Genomic DNA, 21,127 nt, shown 5'->3' on the forward strand with positions numbered 1-21,127 from the left:
TCGGGGTGACAGAGGCACATTCCTGCAACAGCAAATGTTGTGCAGCATGGCACATGCAAGTACGATTTTGCCAACTTTTTTCAGTTGCATACATCAATACCACTCCCGTACGGTCTAGGTACCGGAAGCGTGCCTTCAGCAATCCAAATGCCATCTCCACGCATATGCGTGTACGTCCATGGGCAATGTTGTATGCCCGCTCAACTGGTGTGTGTGGATGACGCACAGGGGTCATGAGCCATGTGTACTGGGGATATCCAGAATCACCTGCAGGGGAAAGAATGCAGGTATGAGGACAAGGTTGGTTCAGTGGGTGTACAAGGCTCAGTTGTCGGTGACATTGGCAGCAGAACCAAGTTTGTGTTGAAGAGGTCATGTTATCTAATTGCAATGTTGGCATACACCCTTCGCCTTCCGGGACATGCATGGTCTGAGGTTGCCATGCAGCTGTGTATCAATGTATATGTGCGTGCTTCTGTATATCACACTCATGTACACTACATGTGCACTAGTTATCATATGGTCACTTACATTGTGGTCTGTGCTGTGCTAGGGGCAGCATTGATTCAATGGACTACTTACTACTAGCACCACCCCGTGTCTAAATCTAACAGTACTCTGTCCCTTGTCACTAGATAAGGGGACCCTTGTATCTGCTTGTGCATGCAACATGTTATTATCCGATGTGTCATTGGCATTCCCTTTGACTGCTGTTGCGTTTGCTGATTGGCACAATTATGTACAGTTCTCCAGGCATGTGATTGGCCAATCAGGGCTCGGTGTTTCAGGGATGTACATTGTCATGAATCAAACTACTCGTGTGTAGTGCTTTTGTGGAGGTACTTACTTTCGGGCACCATGGGCATGACTGTCGGGTGGCCAGGGTGGGAGCTGGTAGCTGACAGTCCTGAAGTATTGTAGCATGGACACAAGCTTCACGAGCGGGGGCACTGCAGTGCTGATACCTATACAGCTGCCTATGTCAGGTTGGATTGTGTCCAGCAACTGGCCATCAATCAGTAGTAGTAGTCCTCCTCCTCCTCCTCCTCCTCCCCCCCCCCCCCAGGGCCCTGGCCTGGTTGGCTGGCCTCTGTAGCTCCAGGCGCAGCATGTAGATGTCCACGTCAAGGCTCCCGGCTGCAAATGGCAGCATGGTGTTTGAAAGTGTGTGTTGTGCATGGGTGGGTCTTTTGTAGGCCTCTGATTTGCATTGGTTTCACCTGGGGACTTTTTGCCGTCTCCCGTGTTCTTTTACCTCCTGCATTTGGCTTGGGGAAATTTCGGTGCATTTTCCACCGGTTGTCTGGCGCCAATAGCACCTACGCCGGACTCGTGATGGCTCTGTAGTAGCGGGAATGGGTGCTGGCGCTATTACAGCCGGCGCTATTAGAGCTGGCTGTACTTACACCGGCTGTAATAGCAACAGTGGTATTTGTACTCGTTATCCGGCGAAGCGGTATTGGCGGTGCTAATACCGTTACCGCCGGATTTAAGGGTTACCGCCCAACTCGTGATGAGGCCCTAAATCTAAATCGTGGCCACCCTAGCCAATTAGGCTGAATGCAAGATATGTCAGACTAATGAATTGGGTACACGTTCCAGGCTTAATCCATACAAATTTCGATAATTCACAATGAAATGTAATCATTATTAAAGATTTGCTTGCTTCACTGTTAAATCTTGCCAACACGTGTTTTTTGAGCAGCGGTCGTTTCCAAGGTATTACTCTTCACAGTCTAACATAGTTCAGTTAATTTGATGAGTGATGTTTCAACATATATTCATAAAATATCAGTATAATTAATGAAACATACATTGACATTACAATTACAGTTTGGAAACATCAAATTGATTCAGAAGAGGTTGGAGAGCAGCAGCAAATTGAAATAAAAAAAAAATAATGGGAAAAAATATATGAAAATCTGATTTAGTCAACAACTATTGTTACTCTGTTGTCAGCTATAACACCATATTAGTTCATAATGTACACATTAATTGGCGATTACCAGTGCCATAACCAGTAGTTACCTGTGTGTTTGTCAAATTCATTTTATTATCTAACTCAATCCTCCAAAACAATGGATTTATTAAAAATAAGTTGCTCATCCATACCCACGTCCGTTAAAAAAAAAATAATAATGATGATAAATCAATTAAAAAAATTGACAATGCGTCATCCCCAAAACCATGCTGTTGATATTTGTGTGCACATTCATTTGACGTCTGGCTGTAACAAAAAGTCCCACACCACACTGGTAATAACCAAGCCCAGGTGTGTTAATATTGAGGTGTGTTAATATTAAGGAATATGAATCAATTTGGACTGACCACAGATGTATTAATCTTCTAATGTCTTAAGAGATAAGTCTCAGGTTCCTAAACAGGTTCAGATAAATCAATCAATTAATTTGGTTTTAAGATTAGTGTTTGATCTTAATGCAGTTCGGTGTGTTTGAGATTAAATTGGTCTCACCCTTGATCAAATTTCAAAACCGGCTCTTCAATTATTTTGATTCTTCTCCTCAGACAACTTCAAATTTGTGGGTGATTATTATCAGCACCCGGGTATAGTCAATATTAAGCTAATTACTTACCATGATATCTGGGATATCGCTCAAAGGTAGTAAACATTTAATTGATTGCACCCTTAATTCAAATTGTAATAATTGTTCATCAATAGTTTACATCCTTCTCCTCAGATATTCTCTGAATTACGTGTCATCATTATCAGCATCTAGATGTAGCCAATAATCAGCCAATTAGTTTCCATACTTCCGTTCAAACTAGGATAGATACAGTTCCAATTTTAACATCTAGTCATCATGTCTGAAACTTAAATTGTTCCTTACCTAGTTATTTTACAATTCTCACAAACTGGGGCATAATCCTGGTCGGGCCCTCAGCATTTCCGCGTGGCAATCTCCCGTGATCACCATTTTGCGTCAAGTCTTTCTTCCATGGTATTGTTAATAATGTTAAGGTTACAAGTTAATTGTTAAATGTACCTATGGTTATGATGAAATAATCTGATATAATGTCAAAAGTTGAATTTCGATTAGGGGGTGATTGCCTCCCGAATATTGAGTGATGCATATGGTTGTAATTTTAATGGTCTCTTGATGACACCTCGCCTCGGTGTTGCAAGGGTGTCAACCATAATTCCACACATATAGTGGTTAACCAAATAATCTGAAAGGTGTGAACAATTGTGTCGGTCACTATAATTAAGCCGATCACATCAACAATCCGAATAACTGATCTCAATGAAAGTGTCCAACCATTGATAAGATGTTGTGAGGTTTCCATGAACAATCTCCATTCTAACATATCTTCAATTAAGTTGTACACTCCCACGTGCAATTACAAAGCTCATATACTGGGCCTTACATTATAGAAAAGCATTAATCTCATGTTCACAGTATAAACCATTTCTTAAGCAATGTAATTTACATATGATCTTTTATTCCGTTTGTCTTAGCATGGGTTCGCGGAAATGGACAGCTTAGAGAGTATAAAACAGAAAAACTATACAAAAATGTATTCAATCCTTAAAGAATACCAAGTAGAGATTACATTAAGAACATTTAGAAAGTATTTCAGAGATTAGAGAGGACAGGGTATTTGCACTTCTAAGCAAAGTTGATGATAAAGCCAAAGGATCGTCCAGAGAATCCACACCATCCTATCCAGAGCATGCCTCACCTGGCAGCTCTGAGATAGAATCCGAAAATGAAGTCCAAATGTGCTCAACTGTAACATTAGCTATTTCGGGTAACACTAAAGAAGAGTCTACCAGTCATAGGAAAGGTTTTTTGGAAGAAATCAAGAAATACAAGAGAGACAATCAACAAACCAACTGCAAACAAGTAAGATTTCGAACACCATTCGTCTAAGGTATATCTATACCAGTAACATCATCACAAGAAGAAGAGGAGGAGGAAGACCGTCACAAACGTAGACCGAAATCAAACACAAAGAATGACTCAATCAGGTTCTCGAAAAAAGCCATTAACTAACCGATCACATCAACAACCATTAAACCATTAACCCATTAAACCATTAAAAATAGCCAGTACTAACCACAGCAGAGGAATCTGTACTTATCAGAGGTTTCTCCTTCACCCCTAATACCATAGCTAATCCAACTGACTTTCAAATTGATCTTTATAAATTTGTTAGAAAACTGAAATTGAAAAGGTTTTTCCCTCATAAGGCCTCAACATATGTAACACCTGAGCACACTAACACCAGAAACTCACTTGTCGTGCTCATTTAGAAACCTGGCGGATGGGACTGCTGCGGCTCACTTTCTGGGTAACGTTTAGAAGCCTCTCTCATCTAATGAGGGCGACACCGCTCCTGGAGAAATTACTAGAGTGGATTGATGGAATTAGTACCCATCAAACTAAATCTTTTCCCCAGGATCTGAGCTATTGCCAGATTACACAAAAGGGTTAGGATACTGATTAAGATCCTGCAATCAATTATTCTTTCATCCTTATGGAGGCCCATTAGAACATCGCACGGTATGGTCGCTTGGATGTGCGAACCAGTATCAAAAGGGCTGAAACACTTTGTGTCGATGCAACTGTTAAAGAAGCATCCTATGAACAAACAGAAAAGTGGCTAATTTGTGTACCTTTGTGCAGCCACAAGGTGGTTTGCGTTCTGCTGAATGACTATTGCTAAATAACAAAAAATGTGATTTAGCTATGGGAGAGTGATGTTACATTGACGTCTGACAAGACGAAAATGTTATGGTTGTCTACGTACACCCCATAATAAAACACTGTAAAATCTGACCAAGATATTCGCTCGCACTGAGAGCACTTTGAATACTAACCCCACAATAGAGATACTTTAGAACCAGTTTAGCCCCACAATATATTGGAAAAATGTTGTCATACGTCTATGTTTGTTATATATATGTATTTTTGATACCATGATTGATAGGAACTGTGCATAATCAGTCGAAATAAATTAACTTATGCACTAGAAAAATACAAAGGCGCTGTGCATCACTAATGATCCGTTTCCACTGAAAGTAGAGGTTTGACTAGATTTGAGGGTGGGGTAGCGGTTCACTTTGTTTCTGGATTATGTCGAAAAATCTCGAACAGAGAAAACAGACATCGTTTATTATCTCTAGAAAATGACTGCGAAAACACGGGACCACATTTGTGATGAATTAGGTATACATCCCAGAAATATTGAAATGCAAGAGCTTAAACCAAGGTCCAAATGTAGTCATCAAGTGATGACAGAAAGTCTTATAGAAACCTTCCATAGAGCTATTATTGGAAAAATCCATTGTTATATGGACAAAACTAAATCTCAATTTAACTATAGGAGATATAATCTTGATTGTGAATAAAATGTACCTTTAAAAAACGCTAACCAACTCAGACTATAGTGAAAAAAGGAGGCACACAAAGGTGGAGCGGTTGTGATATTTAATAGAAATGAGCATATCCAAATGGGCAATTTACAACTAGCTACACCAGGATGTTACAATAAATGTACATCTAATTCCACAAAGTCAGTGGTGAAAGATATGTCCGCAATTATTTTTAAGTGGTACAACAAAGGATTTATAAAGGGACAAAGAAAGAACATTCCTTACCATTACGGAATCTATTATGCCAACAATATACCTTCTTCCATAAATTCATAAAAAATTTGATAAATTACCAGAGGTAAGACCAATAATTAACAGTATTGGTTGGGCCACGGAAGGCCTATCGACCTATAATGACAGCCTAAACAAACAACAATTTGAGTAATTCGCCTCTTACATTAGGGATTCAACTCATGTTCTGCAGACTTTCAAAACTATCATTTGGCAACCAGGCTATGTTTTGGCCACTCTAGATGTGAAATCACTTTACACTTTGATAGATCATCTTTTGGCTATACAAGCAATTGATTTCACATACTCAAATTTTTCGGCATCGAAAGGAAATCATATAGAAATGGTTAAAGAATTTCTTTGGCTCACTTTGAATGATAACTACGTCCTATTTAACCAAAACTATAATCTTCAAACTAAGGGGGTAGCAATGGGTGCTAAATATGCCTAATTGCTAGCCAATCTCTTCATGGGACAGTTTTAGTAAACCCATGCTCTGACCAATCCAGACTTTAAACATCAAATTATTATGTGGAAACATGTTGTAGACAACATTTTAATCCTTTGGAAAGGGACATCAGATACCTTACAGCTATTGATTGACGATCTGAATGACAACAGTGTATTTTACAGGACACACTGATTCATCACATATAGATTTTTTAGATATGAACCTGTATATCAAGAATAGCGAGTCGAACATTTAGAAAAACCAACTGAAGTTAACTCCACCCTCTTTGCCTCTAGCTGTCACAAAAAATCCACTATCGGTAACATCCCTGTTGGGGAATGTTTCCGTACCCACAGAAATTGAGACTTTGATTTAGAGTGTGACTTACTAAGCAAGAGATTTTTGGAGAGAGGATACAACGAAGAACGTATCTCGCCAGCACATCAAGAAACTAGAACTATGAACATAAATGAGATGTTAAAACCCAAAACATTTGGAAAGAAGAACAACGTAAATTGAGTCTAGTCACCAAATTTTCAGAGGACACAAATATGCTATTTAAAATGGTCAACAAGCACTGGCACCTTCTAAAGATGGATAATGACCTAAATAACTATATAGGTAACAAACCAACATTTACATGTACTCAGGCACTTACTCTCAAAGATAAATAGTCCTTCTTTCCTTAAACCTTTTGTCATGTATACTTTAGAAACTTGTATATGGATGAGGCCACGCACACAAGGGTTCTACATATGTGTTAATATTAGCATGTGTAAATATGCATATACATATACCAATATATACAAACATTATGATGGCACAGAAGTTCAAATTACAGATCTTATCAATTGCAGATCAAAATATGTAGTTTATGCGACTATTTGTGTATGTCACCGAATTTATGTGGGCTTTACAATACGTGTATTACGTATTTGTGAACACTTGTCCAGCCTTAACTCACAAGATGTGAGTCTGCCTTTAGCAGTTCATTGGCAAGAACAGCACCAAATGGGCAACAAGACAATATTTGTTTCATTGGACTACGTAAAGTGTAAACTGGTATTTGTGGGGGAAATCAGAAACTCATGCTAAAACAAACGGAATCAAAGATGATATTTAATTACATTGCTTAAGAAATGTTTTAAAGTGTGAACATGGGACGAATGTTTTCCTATAATGTAAGGTCCAGTATAAAAGATTTGCATTTTCACGTGGGAGTGTACAGCTTAATTGAAGATAACATATGTTACAATGAAGATTGTTCATGGAAACCGCACAGTCAATGGCATGGCACTTTAAACAAGCTTTTATAAGAAGGTCCAGTATATGAACTTGGAAATTGCTTTTGGAAGTGTACAGCTTATTTGAAGGAAACATCTGCTAGAATAGCGATTGTTCATGGAAACATCACAACATCCTATTATCCTATTAATGGTTCGACACTTTGATTGAGATCAGTTGCACACCAAGACTGAGTCGTTATGAATCGTAAGATTCCGATTTTTGATGTGATCGGCTTAATTCTAGTGACCGACACAGTTATTCACACCTTTCAGATTTGGTTAACCACTATATGTGTGGAATTATGGTTGACACCCTTTCAACACCGAGGCGAGGTGTCATCAAGAGACCATTAAAATTACAACCATATGTATCACTCAATATTATGATGCGATCGCGCCTAATTGAAATTCAACTTTAGACATTATATCAGATTTTTTCATCATAATCACCCAATAGTATAGGTACATTTAACAATTAACTCGTAACCTTAACATTATTAACAATACCACGGAAGAAAGACTTGGCGCATAGACGCTGCACGCGTCATGACGTCACACAATGGCAACCTGCCTAAATATATATATATATATATATATATATATATACACACAAATTCAAAATGGCGATCGCGGGAGATTGCCACGCGGAAATACTGAGGGCCCGACCAGGATTACGCTCTGGTTTGGGAGAATTGTAAAATAACTAGGTAAGGAAGAATTTTAGTTTCAGACTTGATGACTATATCCTAATATGAACGGAAGTATGGAAACTAATTGGCTGATTATTGGCTATATCTAGATGCTGATAATTACATACATTATCACACGTAATTCTGAGAATATCGGAGGAGAAGGATCCAACTATTCATGATCAATTATTACAATTTGAATTAAGGGTGATATACATTTAATTTTTACTACATTAAAGTGCAATATGACTAATGACCATGTTTTGAGTGATATCACAGTAACTAATTAGTTGAACATTGACTGTACTCAGGTGCTGATAATAATCACGCACAATTTTAAAGTTGATGACGAGGAGAAGAATCAAAATAATTGAAGAGCTGGTTTTGAAATTTGATCAAGGATGAGACCAATTTAATCTCAAACACACTGAACTGCTTTAAGATCAAACACTAATCTTTTAACCCAATTGATTGATTGAACTTGTTTAGGAACTTGAGACTTATCTTGTAAGACATTAGAAGATTAATACATCTCTGTTGAGTCCAAAATGATTAATATTCCTTAATATGAACACACCACGGCTTGGTTATCACCAATGTGGTGTGGGACATATTGGTACAGCCAGACTTCAAATGAATGCTCACACGAATAGCAAAAGCATGCTTTTGGGAAGATGCATGAAGTTCATTTTAACTTATCTTTAATCAATTGGTTTAAGTTATTGAGTTTAATGATTGAGTTATATAATAAAGTGAATTTGACTAACTACCGGTTATGGCACAGTGTGGCGAGGGAGCCGTGCCTCCAGGGAGCCGGAGAAGCGTTGCCTGCATTCAGCAGGCCAGGTCCAGAAGATTGCTCGTTCCCATTGGGCCAGTGCCGACCCCAAGTGTGCCTGAGGGGCAGGGGGTAAAACACTGACCTCAACCCCGCACTTCCAGGAAGAACCACCTCTCAACACGACTCTGCAGTTGAGTTTCATGGGGAATGTGAGAGAAACTCGGGAGCGTGCGTTTGGATGAAAGCAGAGCAGGGGAAAGTCACGAACAGTAAAAACGACACGGAATTGCAGAAAGAGGAAAGCATTAAAGCGGAAAGGCTGAGAGTGAAGCAAAAGCCAGAGTAAATCAGAAGACATAGCTGGAAGCAAAAGCATAAAAGCAGAAAGCTGAAAGGCTAAAGGCAGAGCAGCAAGCACAGAGAGCGCTAAGTGAGAAAAGCAGATCGGAGCAGAAAGTGATTAAAAGACTGATCAAAAGCAGAAAATGAGAGAAAGTGGAAAGAAGCATAGGGGTGCAAGTGGCCCGTAACGGAAAAAAAGGCATCCACCGTAATACACTGCCTCGGCTGAACATAGAGTTGGGGCTGCCCAAGGATGTGTGATTCCAACACCCGATCGCCTGAAGTGCTCGGGACCTTGATCCGCGGCGCAGAACGCACATTATCCCACCTATTGACAGGGAAATATCTGCAAGAACGACCGGCTGCAGAGGGGCCTAAACAACTGCTGGCGACTTCCCACGGATGCCCACATGCTACCGGCAAGGGTCTGGCACAGCACTGCGGAGACGGGGGACAAGAGAACGCCGTTGTTAGGGCTCAGCAGAATACTTGTGCAGATAAACACTTGAGTGCTGCTGGAAGATGTTTGATGGAGCTATAAGACTGGATGATAATTGACTTTGCGACTGCAAAGACAAAAGTGAAATCCGGCTGTAACCGCTGCGGGGACTGAGATTGGTGTGGTCCTGTACCGCAAGACAGCATATTGTTTACCGGCCCATTGCGGACCCTCGCTGTGTGCCTTGACTGGTAACTTGGAACATTGGGACCTCCCCATTTCTTGATTTACATCGTCAATAGCAAGTGGGAGTGATGATTCCAACTTGGAATCAACAGGTAGGGGATATAGCACGCTTTGCCCCCAGGTGAGTAGAGAGTTACTAGATGTGTGGGTAACTGCGGATCTGTAAAGGCACACTAAACTACTGTCTGATAACCCTGAGGTGGCACAAACCTTCAGGTATGCGAGCTAAGTTGGAAGGCCAGGCTGACCTGTGCGCAAAACTGTGATGGTCGATTAGAAAAAAATCATCAGTGGATATCGCTCACTACTGTGGGATCCGAGGGAGAACCTGTGTGTGGCACCATTATCAAATGGCAAAGGGAAGTAAGAAGCAGGGTTGCCTTCATTTTACTCAAGAAGAGGGGCTGGCACTGCACAAGGGCACTATGGCTTCATCCAGGTGGGCCAAGAGTGAAGGTGAAATTGTTCCTGACTCGCAAAAAACCATGTCTGAAAATGTCAGGGACCGCCAATCGGAGTGGAGTTTAGTGCTGGCTGAAATGAAGAATAGATTTGCTGTTGTGAACATCAAATTAGACGGTATGGAGTATAAAATGGATTGAATGCAGGAGAGAATAGAAAAAGGAGAGGGGCCGCTTAAGAGAAGCTGAGCATTGGGTCGGTGTGCTTAAAGATACAAGTGGCAAAGTCATGACTGTGATTCGGGGTCTGCAGAAGGAGGTGAAGGAAATAAGAGATAAAAATGAAGATTTGGAGGTGCGATACAGGCGTAATAATGTCATGGTTACGGGGATTTCCGGAGTCAATACCAACGCAAAACATGAAATGTTTATGGAGTGTTTCTTCAAAGAGGTGTTTCGAGATTCTCAGCTATGGCTCCAATTTACAGTGGAAAGAGCACACAGAATATCGGGAAGGATGCTGAGACCAGGCCAAAACCCACGCCCGTTTATTTTGAGAACTTTTAAGTACAGCGACATGGATACCATTCTACAGAGAGCATGGGAGCTGGGTGACTTGCAGTATGAGGGAGCTAGAGTGTCCTTTTATCAAGATTTCATCCCGTCAGTAAAAAGAGCTTGATTGTCATTTCTGGTAGTGAAGAAACACCATTACGAGATAAACACATACAGTATGCAATGCTATATCCTTCTAAATGAAGAGTCATACATGGTAACAAGACCCTCTTCTTCACCGACCCAGCGGAGGTTTCTGCTTTTGTGGAATCCTTGCACTCGCGTTGAGGGGTTATGCTCTTATTGTGCGGTCGATCACTACACGGTATGCCTGTAGCTGTCTTGCTGGATGAGAGGGAATACCATCCAGGTATATCGGGAATGATGGGCCCTTCAACAGAGTGAGATGACATCATGTAACAAATAGAACCATTTGGTAAAAATTCTATTGGGACAGGCCTTCTCCTCGAAGAGGGGGCTGATGTTGGTGAATTGGAAGAGATCGCTCTGTCTGATGACCCCGGGGAGGCGCCCTAGTTCAAACTGTGTGTTGGGAAAGTTGGGTGGGTGCTAGCCAAAGTTTGTATGCAATACCCTCTGGGAACACTACAAACAACTATGACTACAGGTATAGGCAACCCAATCTTTGGTATAAGCTTGTACTACACAGTTTTGGTAGCGTGTTGAGCAGCCAGGCTTATCTCAAGAGGGGAAATGTGAGCTGTAGTGGAGTTACACAAAGATTCACAGATACAGGTATTCAAATAAACTCTTACACTCAAGGTTTCTTGCATAAACAATTAATAATGTATTTATCAGTCAGTTATAAAGCCTTCTTCAGAAGGGAGCAATAGAATAGTAACACAAATAAACTTCAATACTGTGAGTTTCTGGATCAGACAGGGCCCTTTTGGGATGGCCCACAGACAAAGCCTACACCCACAGGTGACTTCAGTAACAAAGGTACTGGGGACATTAGTACCCTACTGTTGGCATACAGAATACACTCAATAGTTTGTAAAAGGCAAAGGTTATTAGAACAGAAGAAATACAAATTTTCATAAGCAGGGCAAATACTTTCAGATAGCAAGAGAAGAGTCATTCAATTAAATAGGCTAAGCCAAAGTCAATAGGCAAAAGTCTTTGTATAGGATGCAGCACTTCAGGTAAGTAAATGGAAAAGTCTTTGCACATGATCTTAGGAGTCTGATAAAAAGAAGAACCAAATGAAGGGCCACAAGCTGATTAGACTTGTGAGTTGCAAAAGTTTCAAGCACTTCCACAGTAAGAGGTAAGTTCTCCAAGGCTAGTTTTACAGTACCTTAGTAAAGAAGAAAGAGATGCAGCTGAAGACTTCAGTTCCTGTACAGCTATGAAGATCTCTCCGTTCCTGGAACTCAGTCGTGCCGACAAGAGGGAGGACGTTGGGGGACTCCTGTACTGTATTTGCACCGTCAAAGCTGGCAACCGGTAAACTTTACTTTCAGTGGCTGTTTCGCGTTTCAGCTCCTTGCAGTACAGCAAATGGCAATAAGCATGGTTCCTGGCTGTCAAGGTGGACTTTCCTCACATCTGAGGTCCCGCACTCAACTGAGGGGAGGTTAGGCTTGGTCAGTCCTGCTCCGTGGGAGTCCGGAGGATCTTCCACAAGCTTTCGGCCAGTTTACAAGCAACGCACACAATCCGGTGTCACTCTCCCTGGCTCTATGGTTTCTGAGGAAATGCAACTAGCCCCGAGATGGTTGTCCACGTGGCTTACTTGGAAGTCGATTGGTCCCACCAACTCAAAGGGAGAAGTAGTCCTTGCAGGGCTTCTCTGTCGATGCAAACTTGGCAAGTTGGACCTGCAGCAGGGCTTCACCAGGCAAACCAACGGTCCAGGAGTTGCATCAGCTGTCCTCTTCAAGCTCTTCTTCGGTTCCTTCATCCAGTGGTCGACTCTGCCTTCCAAGCCAAGAGACTTGCCTTTTATTCAGTTCTCTCCCATTCATTCCAGCCTAGCTGCCACTCACCCAGCAGGGTGGCTGTCCTTGCCGGACAGTCAACCAGCCAATCGTCACAAGTGCATTTGGGTCTCAAAGGAGATGAGGCACAGGGAGTTTCGGGCACCTCCCTCACTTCCTGCCTACCACAGACACTCTGGAGCCAGAGGCGGGTTTCACTCCTGAAGCCCGCCAAAGGCTAATGAACAAAGAGACCAAACCTGGTTTGGCGCACAGACAAAAACTCGAGAATGATCTTTCCACAAAGAAATGCTAAAAAAGAAGACTGGGCACCAATTTAACAAAGGAGGCTCAGCGCCATTTTGAAAAAACATGGCTCCTGCGATTTAACGTTGCCGGAGTGTCAAACTATTCGCGGTCGGGGTAAATCATGGTAATTCATGCAAAACCACTGCCACCAGCCATTCTGAGAGGAAAGGGTAACATATGAATGCTACATGAGTAACTAGACACAGGGGATACTAAGTAACCCCTCCAGCACTCAATTGTAAGATAGGGTGTGCTGGGTCTAGAATTTTACAGGACTAAGTGAAGTCAATTTCACTCCACTGTTCTGGGACACAGTAGTTGATCCCAGAGAAGGTATTTAAACCTTGGGAAATCTGAAAGACTTCCCTGTGTCACTGCACTGAGCGTGCTTTGTGACACAATTGTAAAAGATGATGCCTATGGAGTTGGTTAGACTCCATAACCAAAATGAATCAGTGTAGAAAATCACATTAAAATACACAAGAGTGGGAAAAGGGGTCTCGCTCTCTCCAGGTTAAAAAAATAAAGTTCTCAAAATCCAGCAAAGTTGCTGGGGGTCTCTAAGGTGGAGGAAATTGTCACATTTTTGAGAATTCTCCCCTTCATCTGCATTAACCATCTCAAGGGTTGGTGGTCTGTTTGAATCACAAAAGTAGACCCATACAAGTATGGTCTGAACTTCTTCAAAGATCACACAATGGCAAGACATTCTCTTTCTATGTTTGCCCACCTCGTCTCCGGTTCCTTCAGCTTCCTGCTAATGAAGCAGATTGGGTGTTCCCTGCCTTTCTCATCCAGCTGACTCAGAACTGCACCTATATCTGTATTGGAAGCATCTGTCTGTACAATAAAGGATTGGCGGCTGTAGTCAGGTGCTCTTAAGACTGGAGCTTGACAAAGGGCTTTCTTAAGTCCTTCAAATGCTTTAGTGCACTCCTCATTCCACCTGACCTTCTTGGGGAATTTGGATGAGAAGATCACATTTAAGGGAGAAGCAATGGTCCCAAAGTTCTCTATGAAGTTCCTATAGTATCCTGCGAGACCTAGAAAGGCTGTCACTTGGGTTTGAGTAGTAGGGGTGGCAGTTTTGTACAGCTTGTACATTGCTAGGCAATGGCCTTATTTCATCTCCTCCTACTGCATGTCCAAGGTAGACCACTTTACTCTGACCAATTTGACATTTACTTGCCTCTATGGTCAGATTGGTCTGCTCAAGAGCCTGCAATGTACATCCTAGGTGGTCTACATCTTCTTTCCAATGTCATCCAAGTATGCCATGCAGAAGTCCTCCATCCCATTCAGAACAAGAGTCACCATCCTCTGGAATGAAGCAGGTGCATTTTTTAATCCAAAAGGCATAACCTTAAACTGGGAGAGGCCTGCTGGGGTCAAAAATGCAGTTTTCTCCTTGGCATGGTCCGTCAGAGCTATTTGCCAATATCCTGATGTTAGGTAAATGTACTGAGGTACTGGGCTGAATCAAACTTGTCCATCAGTTCACCTGTCCAAGGTAAAGGATGGTCATCAGTCTTTGTGACTGCATTAAGGGCTCTATATTCCACTCAGAATCTCAACTCCTTGGATCCTGCCTTTGGCACTAGTACAACTGGACTAGACCTTGGACTTGTTGATGGCTCTATTACCCCGAGATCAAGCATCTTGTTGACCTCTTCCTTTATGTGGGTTCTTACATGGTCTGACATTCTGTAACCTCTGCTTTTAACAGGTAAACAGTCACCACTAAGAATCTCATGCTGGCCCGAAGAGGTCAAGCCTGGGGATAGTGAAAACAGAGGGGAAAACTAATTTAACAGAGCTTTGCATTCCTCCGGTTGTTCCAGTGTCAGATCAGAAGAGAGATGCACTCCTATCTTTCCATCTAAAGGTTGTCCCCTGAGGAGGTCAGGTAGAGGCTCACTCTCCTCCTGATAAGAGGCTAGAAGCAAAGCTCCCAGGTCTGGTCTAGAGACATAGGCCTTTAGCCGGTTGGTGTGAAAGACCCTGGGGGCCTCCTTAGGATTGCCTAAGTCCACCAAATAATTGACCTTTCCAGGTTTTCCCACAACCTTGAAGGGTCCAATCCATTTGTCCTGCAAGGCCCTCTGCCTTGTAGGTATCATGACAAGAACTAGCTGGTCTTGAGTAAACTCATCCATGTTGGCCTTCTGGTCATGCCAATGCTTCACCAGAGCCCGACCTGCTTTCAAGTTTTCTGAAGCTTCTGTCATCATTTGCGTCATTCTCCTTCGGAGACCTAACACATCAGTGACTCTCACTGGCTTGTAGGAAGGAGCACTCTCCAACCCTTCTTTGATTAGGGCCAATGGACCTCTAACCGGATAACGATAGAGAAGCTCAAAGGGACTGAATCCAACCCCTTCCTGAGGGACTTCTCTATAAGCAAAGAGAAGGCATGGCAGTAGAAGGTCCCACTTTCATCTAAGGGGCTCTTCTAAAGCACCTATCATGCTCTTCATAGTTCTATTAAACCTCTCTACCAACCCATTGATCCGAGGATGGTAGGCAGTTGAGAACGTGTAGGTCACTCCACAGTTTTTCCACATGACCTGCATGTAGTGGGACATACAATTATATCCCCTGTCAGAGATAACCACCTTAGGAAAACCTACTCTGGTAAAAATACCAAGTAGGGCCTTAGCAAATGCCTGAGCAGTAACAGTCCTCATGGATATAGCATCAGGATACCTGGGTAGCATGGTCTACCACAACCAATATAAATCAGTTGCCTGAAGATGTGGGAGGGTCTAAGGGACAAACAATGTCGATGATTCTTACCCTCTCAAAAGGAACTCCCACCACTAGGAGGGGCACCAAGGGTGCCACATTCCTGGTTCCACTCTTGCCAGATGTCTGACAAGTGTGACAGCTCCTTTAGAATGTATCTACACCAGACCCCAACCTAGGCCAGTAGAAATATAGAGAAAGCCTTGCCTTGGTCTTCTTAAAACTAAGTGACCAGCTAAAGAAATATCATGGGCTAACTGTAGGAACTGAGGTTTCGCCTCCTGGGGCACTACAAGTATCCTGTAGACTCAGTAGGTTCACTGTAGAGAAGGCCATCCTCCAAGTCTAACCTGTGCTTCCCTGGCTCTTGCCCTTCCAGCTTAGAAGCTGCTTGTTGGCGAAGTCATCAAGAGTAGGACACTCTCTTTGACCTCCGCTGAAGTCTGCCCTACAGGGGCCACCTTCTGCCAGTAAAGACTGCAGCTCAGGATGGTCTTTAGGATCCAGAACTCCAACAGGGTTAAGGTCTTCTTCCAGCTCTGAATCTTCAGCAGCGGTTTCAACCTCTCCTGGTTGGTTCTCACACTCAGCCTCAGCTGGAGTGTTTGTGGCAAGTCCACCCTGAGTTGGTTTGAAATGTTTGTGCCAAGCTATTCTCTCTGGATGATGATGTCCCCCTACACAATAAGCAGCACACTCGCAACTGTGAAAGTGCTTAAAGATTATCTGAATCTGCTTTTGCCTTTGCAGCTTTCACCCACCTCCTCACCAAATAGATGGTCACCCATCCAGTGGTGTGCTAATTAAAATCATCTGAGTCTCCAGCTTAAACCCAGTCACCCTAAGCTAGGAGTAACATTTTAACATAGTGGGCCAAAAGGCATCCAGTTTGTGCTGCATGAAAGCTGCTTTTATATAACATTGACAGTGGTGTGACCCTCCATAACAATGGCTTACACCTTTTTCTGATACCTTCTGGCCTTTCATGAAGCAGACTCTGCATTGCATCCCACTATGGTGTGGTCATACCAGCTTGAGACTGCTTTAACATTCGCAATGCATTTATTGTCTACTGCCGTTCTACCTATTTTCTAGGCCAAATGAAAAAGTCTTCTGCTTTCACGTTCTGGAGGAGTGTCACTAGTGGCGGGGATGTTCCATCACTTTCGAGCCATAGCCGCAACCATGGAATCTGTAATTTCGTGGCCTCCATTCAACCAGGTGTCATAGTGGCTGGTTTGAATTTCTTTTCAATGTGAGCATTCATCGCTTTAATAGTGGCCAGAGAATCCATTGATGCCTTTCTCCATTTTTCAACTTATTGCATGTTAGGAATTTATAATCCTGCTCTTCTAGTTTTTGTTGCATGTCTATATTAAAGAATGAAGCAGCCCAATTAAATAAAGTCCAATATGTAGTCTGATCCTCTGTAGGGGAATCTGGGGTGGAGTCCCAACCTTGTCTGCGTAATCGCTAGGATACTCTTGCATATCCTCCTTGTCAGGAGTAGTAAAGCCTAGAGGAAGTGCTTTAATGCTGATGCAAAGTCTCCAATTTGTCCCGCAAATACAGAGTCCTGTATCTTCCTAATCTTGAAGGGTGGGGTGTCTTCCCCCAGATGGACTCTCTTTACTGCATTAGTAGGTTAACATTGAATAACGTTTGTGTCCAAGCCTGCCCATGCCATGAAGGAGCATCTTTTACATCAAATACATTTTTCCTGTCCTCAAGATCCTTTTCTATGCCTTCCCCACTATACATCTCACCCGCCTCCCACTGTTCTTATTGTGCACCTCTTCCATATTGGCGTGTGCATAATAGTTGTTCCTTTGCAAGTGTCTGTTCACTACTGTGTGGCCTAAAGGGGAAGTGTTAAGGGAGTCAAAAATTGGGTCAGAAAGAGGTCCCCTTGAGGTTTGTCTTCTTGGATTAGGCTAGAGTCTAGACTAAAAGTTGTCATTTTAGATTCACCCTTCCCATCTGAGTTACTCTTAAGAGAATGTTATTCGGGGCCTTGGGAGTAAGGGTGTCCTTCGGTGTCTAACTCTTCGGTGGCTACCTTTTGATGGGTTTTTATAGTTGTTGGATACTTGCTTATGATTTGATTTTTCAGCACTGTGTATTATCTAGGGGCTTGTTTTTCAGCATTTTTTTCTGTGGACTGACACATTTATTGGAGCCTTCTTTCACAGTGCCATGTTTTAATTTAGTTACTTCGGAGGCTTGTTTAATTGAATGTGTTTGTGATACACCTTTTTCTGTGTCTGTGCTTAAGGAGCCTAATGGGTATATTTCAGTATAATATTTTGAGTGCCTTTAGCCTCAGGGGCGTGTACTTGTTTTGCATCAAACAATAAGCCCAGGCCTCTGTATAGTCAGACACAGTGGCTCTTTCATTCCCTTCAAACATACGGATCCATGGATTCCAACTGAGCACATTTGGTAGCTGGCTCTTCATAGGTGTGGGCTGGTTGATTTTTTAGGGTTCTTTTTTTGGAAATTGTGACACTCTCTGGCATATACGAGTTCAACCGTTTCACCATCCCACCTCGATATCACTCTGCTTTTGGGGCTAACCGGACTGCATGGTTTATTCCGCTGAGCACTAAATGTAACTTAATTTGAATTTTCCCAGTCCAATACAATTATACAATACAAACAGATGTAATCACTAAGTGGCATTGTGAGAACCTGCACACATACAAAAAGGGATAGTGTGGCATGAACACCCCCTATAGATCCCTTTTTTAATTTTTCTAAAAACACAGGTAGTAATACTCCTCACCAACCACTAGACTCTGTATTCCGCAAAGCATGTCATTCTAAACAGCTATGCAAGCTGAAGAAATTATTATAGGTCATCATTTTCATAGTCAGTCGTAGTACTAACATCACTCAATACCACCACAAAAGAAAGGCTGTATTTCTGCCTTCCTTCACACCAATCAGGTTATTTTTATGAGCTTTAATTCTGGTACAATTGCATCTGTCTCGGGAGGATAGCTCAGGGGCAACACGCTCGCCTTGGAAGCAAGACGACGTGGAGCAACATAGATCCGATCCCCGGTTCTGTGCTTCGCCCCATGTACAACATACTGTTAGGGATCAAAATTAAGCTGAAATCTTTGTTCCCTTAATTTCTTTTCAGTTTTTCAGTATGGCCTTCCACCGTTTCAAGGTTTTCGAACCTAAATCCTAGAAGATTGGATCCTTTTATCTTCAAGAAGATCTCCCCTTTGAGGACTTTAGGGTGTGCTGCAGGTCACGTGCATCTTGCAAAGTTGCCAGAAGAGTTCCATCAGCATATGGATCACCTGCTTCTACCTCTATTTATTTATCTCTAAAGGGGATTTGTCGGGTGTGACATATTACCTCACAGTCACATCAGAGCACTGGAAGACCAATTGCTGTACCAATGTTCATCCTGTTGCGGTCTACTCTATTCTGACACTTGGTAAAGAGATTCTGAGGGCAACGGGAAGGATACGTTGGTATAATAACACATGGGATGGCCATGAGGAGACACCCAGAATTTTAAAAGAGGAAATTCTAGTATCCATGGCGGAGGATAGGTGGTGTGCAAACAGAGGAATACAAAGCATAGTGCAATATTTTTCAGATTTGAAAAGGAACGGCGTCCAGAATATCTTAAACTCACTACAGATAGAAATTATACTATTTTTTTGACTACAACACATCTCGACCAGATACCTTTTAAGTGAGTTTTGTCATGTTGCGCTGAGAGGCAGCGAAGACAAAGTGTAGTAGTGGCTTAGGTACGAAAGAGCTACATTTTTTACTTTTAAGTCAATAGCACTGAAAGCTTAAGAGGAGATGGATTATTGGTATTACCCAAATTGATCGAATGGTACATTTGACCGAATTCAGCCATTACCATTCAATCGATTTGATTCGATCAAGTTGGGTAAAAAATACCAATCGCCATGTTCAGCGCTCCCCATGTTTGGTATTTTTGTCCTTGGGGGTTGCAGTGGTGTTCCCGCATCCTTAAGATTGGAGGCAGGGGACAAAAATAAAAGAAAAATAAAGGGGTCTGGCTGCGTCGGATCCGACCTGCATTAGAAGGACAGAACTGATGCCGCAGGGTCAGGAGAGGCAGCAGACGGAGAAAAGATAAGTGGAGGGGAATGGGGGATGAGTTGCGGGGACATAGATTTGGTGAGTTTGGCCGCAGTAAAATTGTATTCTCTGCGAAATTGACTACAGTCAATTCCGCTGCAAACAATTCTGCCACGGTCAAAAAACCCAGATCTGGATTATTCCGAGTTTAGATGCATCAGTTTATGGGGGGAAAAGAAACAAAGATTTCTTCTAAACCCATCATCGTAAATAATTTTAAATGAACTATGTATAATTACCTCTTAAGCTCCGAAAGTCAGGAAATTGTCAAAATTTTGCAATGTAATCAATAGTAGACTAAAAAATGGTACTTTCAGTAACTCTGCTTCTATGGTTTATGTACCGTCATCCGTTTGATGGATTACTCTCCGGACTAAACAATATGTATGATGATAATGATGGCATTCTCTTCCCATGGTAGGGACAGGAGGAGGAAGGCCATTACCAACAATTGATTCAGGATTGGACTCTCTTGTGTTGGTGGCTCTTTTTGTAACTACAGGCACTTGATTCACCCTCACCCTTCCCTTGCACTTAACTGATTTGGAATGTTCCAAAGCTGAGACTGATCGGCTGCACTTCTCTTCCCACTTGGGGAATTATGAAACAACTGCCTTCGCAGATAGTTCCGTATGAATCAATAAATACATTAATAAAGGAGATAATGGCTGGACAGTTCCCTTTATCCACCTTCTTGCTGTATTTGACATATGGTGTCATCTAAGCAGTAAAGCTCCCAATGGGAGGCCTACACTCCTGTAATCTAAAATACTTCATCCCTCTCTCGGAGTTGCTTCACCTTATGCTCTGTGTTTGTTACCCTGAAGCCGAGTACTAACATTCTGCCCTCCATAGTGCTAACAGAGGTCTGAAGGTTGTTCATATATTTTGGGAATTAATCAATAGAAGCCAACAGAATGACCTTATATGGCTTTCACCCCCACTGTGGGAAGCGGACATGGCCTTTAGCAGCCCCCAGCCCGAGCCTAGGTAGGCTCGAGCAATCACTCCACTAAAAGACCCCCAAAACCAAATGCAAGCCGACTAAGTCCATTTTCCATTTCTATGGCGGCCGGGAGAGTGAAGAGTGCTAGGAACAGAGTATTAAGGTCCGGTCCAGCAGGTAAGTGGGGAGGGACAGAGGGGGTGTGTGGAAGGGGTTGGGTTTGTT

General features: G+C 42.4%; 1 protein-coding gene across 5 annotated transcripts in view; it reads right to left on the minus strand.

Annotated features, from left to right (window-relative positions):
* Positions 1-21,127, minus strand: part of WDR59 (WD repeat domain 59) — a 1,538,892-nt gene that overhangs the window by 1,127,125 nt on the left and 390,640 nt on the right. The window lies entirely within an intron of this gene.

This window comes from Ambystoma mexicanum, chromosome 1p, assembly GCF_040938575.1.
Source record: "Ambystoma mexicanum isolate Mex_15411 chromosome 1p, UKY_AmexF1_1, whole genome shotgun sequence".
NCBI lineage: Eukaryota > Metazoa > Chordata > Amphibia > Caudata > Ambystomatidae > Ambystoma > Ambystoma mexicanum.